Below are 4,288 nucleotides of genomic sequence, written 5' to 3' on the forward strand. Positions count from 1 at the left end.
TTTGCATATGCCATGCATTTACAAAAAGCCGATGGCGGTAGGTAGTCTGAACATTTATGATGCGGGCGTTTGCAAGGGTGATGCTATGGTCGTTGTCCTCGCAGTGCTCGGCAACTGCATGATACTCGGCACACTGCAACACCAGCAGAAACGTCTGCATCTAGAATTCTGGTTCACCCAATCTAGAGTCCCTCAATAAGCTACGGTTCAGAGTTCGGGGAACACAGGGCCGATACTCTAAGCGTAGCTCATTTAGTTGCCCTAACCGAGAAAACAAAAGGAAATATCAACAGGTTGTCGTGAACTCTCTCAAGCGTGTTCGACTCAGGACACCGCCACATTGGGTAAAAAAACTCAAACGCAGCCAGCCTGCATAAGCAGCGCTTTAGTCCCTACTTCCTCACACTCCCCGTTACCAAAAAAAAAAAAAAAAACCGGGCTGGACCCACCGTTACCAAAAAAAGAAAAAACGGGCTGGACCCGAAACGTTGGCAATCTTGTTTTTATTAAACCTTTGGTAAGAATTTAAATTTTGTGTCAGCCTTTTCCTAACCAGACATATTTAAGCCAAGGATGGTTTACTTTTAGATATGTCTTTATTTATACCTCAAAGATAAAGGCAAAAATAATTATAAAAAAAAGACAATAAAAAAGTAGCCGACTTAAACGTACCTAGGTTGACATGTTTGTTCAAACAGAACGCTGCCTTTACAGACAGAAGCAGCCCAACGATTTCTATCAAACAATAAGGGCCACCAAGCTGGCGTCCGGCGATTTTAATCAAGTCCTAGTGTCGGTGTTTTGAAATGCGGTAGTCAATATTCCCTGTCGAGGTGTACAAAGCGAGGCGCCCCCTTTTGTCGTCGCTGCGCGGAATAATATTGAGGACGCCAAACAGGCACGTGCTAGGAAAGAACTTGCACGAAACAAACAAGAAATGTACACGACAAAAGTAATTTCGAAGACGCCGATAGGACGAAGGGTCCCAGCGCCCCAAAACAAATAGCGACTCGTCAAAATATTCTGTCTAATTTACCGACGCTTCCGAAGTCGTTGTGCGAAGTTCTAATCCTGCATAATGTCAATGTAAATCATAAAAAACCTCGCCCATTTTTTTTTTATTTATTTATCTCGAATTCATCCGTGTTCCCAGAAATAACGAAAGAAACTGTAAGACATTTATTTTAAGGCGCTAACGTTCGCGCTTCACGTTGCAGCATCACTTGAGCGCTTGGGATTGTAGCTGTTTATGACAGCTGGCGTTTCTCATTCTTGGTTTTGAAGTTTTAGAGTGGCAGTGCAATGTTCCTGACAGGACCACCGAAGTCGTAGTCGTAATGAAACGTTTTCGAAACGAATCAAAACGGTGCTGCAACGTCACTGCGCGAAGGGTATTTTTGCAGGAGGCATTGGGGGTAATTTAAGCGCGGCAGGGGGCAGAATATGAAATTGTACTTTTCTGTTTTTGTTTCTGTGTGTTTGAGCGTAGAATTTGACGTCTCCTGACTTCGAATGTTCTCTTTTCACCGCCGGAAGACATGGCGTAGTTGTAGATGTTTCCTCGTTAGCCATTTTAATTATATATCTTATTTTTTTATTTTGCTGTATACCTGAATTTAATATTAAATCAATTCGTTTAATACATTAACAAAAATAAGTATGATATAGGTTGTTTGTTTTTATTAAAGAAAATATTTAATAAAGATGGCGACCGTTACATGTAAATGTGGCTCGGCGGATATTAAACGAGCAGATTCCCGCCGGGGTGAGTTGACTAATTACCTAGAATTATTAATTGACCCTTTAATTCACGATATTAGGGGTAATTTTGCAATTGAAGCTTTAAAATGTATAGTTTTTAGGGGTTTAATCAGTTGAAACAATTTTGCGTAATTCTGGATTTCAAATATGCAAAGAACAGTGTTTTGCCTTTCTGTCGACGTATCTTGAAACTGGGCCTTATGGATGCGCTAAGAGTGACTCAATTGTTTGGATGCCTTGTCTTTATTTCGGCAGCGCAACATCGGAGAATTAACAATAGACATGCTTCTCGGTTAATGAGGACGTGTCTGTCCCTCTACGTTGCATTCCCTCTTGTTTTTTCTTAATAGTTTTATAAAACCAGTGTCCTTGCTAGTTTTATTCTCTTTAATCGCTATCCTATCACATTTCGTAAAACAATGATTCATTTGATCAAGCACGATTAATTTATCTGCCTATTTTCGGTTATTTCCTCTTTGAAGACCACATTCGATAATGAAAGAGGGCTCTGGATATATTCAAAGGTGGCTCTTGATTCTCGCATATGATGATGATACCGTGTCTCTAAAGCTCATGAACAAAAACTGAAAGACGTTTATAATTCTCTGTAATGCAGAATCAGAGCGCACCTCTTCAGGAGGAGGAGGGGAGGGTACGGAGAAAGGGGGATACCACTCCTCCCCCTCCACACCCTCTCCTCCTCCTCTCCTTTTTCTCTCCCATTTAGCGAGAATTTTCGTCTAAATTTCCCACTAAATTCAGCGGGGAAACTTAACCCGCTAATGCTAGCGGGGAAATATTTCCGTTAAATTTAGAGGAAAAATTTCCCTGCTAAATTTAGCGAAACATTTTCCCACTAAATTTGGCAAACAAATTTCCCCGCTAAACTTAGCTTAAAAATTTTTCCGCTAAATTTTCCTCGCTAAATTTAGTGGGAAGATTTCCCCGCTAACTTTAGCGGGGAAACATCCCGTAATGCAACGCGTGGTTACGCCGAAGCCGACGCCGACAGCGGTGCCACTCAACCCGGAAACGGGCGCCTAAACGCTGCGCTCTATAAATAATGTATATACACGTGGCGAGACAAACAGTGAGAGGATTTAAGGCCTGTTCACACATGCAGCGGAGCGCTACAAGCATAGCTCTGACTTCGCGCTAAGCGCGTGCGTTCACCAGCTTTGTATCCCACCGTCAAAACTGATGCTCATGGCAGACGATAAGTAGCTGACGACACGTGAGCAGAGCTACATCAGCGCTTCGCTGCATGTGAGAACCTACCTTTATGGAGGACAACGAGCATGTGCCAGCAAGCGTCGTACGGCACCTAAAGCCCCTCGATGTGTTTGGGTTTGTCTTACAAGTAGCGTCAAATGCGCGAGTGCACGGGGCACGTGTCTCGAGCGGCATTTGGAAGCAAATGGCGGCGCAGCACTGAAATGAGCGGCCCTTGGAAGCGAATGGCGGCGGAGCACCCGCTCGTGGCACGTGTCTCGCGCGTTTCCATAACAATGATTGGCGGTACTTGTAAAAAACGCCTTTATCAAGGGACTTTAGTCGTACCGCGTTCCGCGCGGCGGCGTGTTCTTCGAAAACACCTCTGTTTGGATTCATTTCGTTTCTTGTGCATCATTAAGGCAGAAAGGAAACGCCAGGAAGTGGAGGTGGGGTGGTGCAGTGGTTAGAACACCCCACCGGACATCCGGATGCCAAGAACTCAAACTCTGACTCCGCCGTTTATTTTGGCCTCCGCCGGTTTCATAAAACATCGATTCATTCCCTCAAGTACGGTTCATTCATCTGCATATTTTCGATATGCAGATGAATGAATATATATATATATATATATATATATATATATATATATATATATATATATATATATATATATATATATATATATATATTTCAAGTCCCGCTTGAGGAAGAAGGGTCCCCCTTCGAAACGTCGCGGTTTATGTATAAATTATACATGTTCAATTAAATCATCCAAGTTTGTTTGACCCTTCGGTGGCATCTACTTTTATATATATATATATATATCTATATATATATATATATATATATATATATATATATATATATATATAACAGACACTTTTCATCATCGTACGTGGTCTCCGAGGAGGAAATAATCGAACATATGCAGACGAATGAACCGTACTTAATCCAATGAATCAAAGCATCAAAGTTTTATTGAACCCGCCAAAAGCCAAAATAAACGGCTGCGCCATTTATTTTAGCTTTTGGTGGGTTTGTAAAACTTTGATTATTTGATTTATTGGGATTAAGTTCGGTTCATTCATCTGCATATGTTCGATTATATATATATTCCGGCTTTATTCTTCGACGTTTCGGCCGGAGTCCGGCCGAAACGTCGAAGAATAAACCGTCCGTTGTTACTGTTTTCACCAAGCGGTTTTCTTTTCTTTTCAGTTATATATATTTATACTGCGGCTTAAACGAGCGAAAGGATTAACTCGCCGCAACCGATCGCCGAAGGATCCACATTTCTCTTTACACTCCGTAA

This window comes from Ixodes scapularis, unplaced genomic scaffold, assembly GCF_016920785.2.
Source record: "Ixodes scapularis isolate PalLabHiFi unplaced genomic scaffold, ASM1692078v2 PGA_scaffold5__190_contigs__length_132052651, whole genome shotgun sequence".
Classification (NCBI taxonomy): Eukaryota; Metazoa; Arthropoda; class Arachnida; order Ixodida; family Ixodidae; genus Ixodes; species Ixodes scapularis.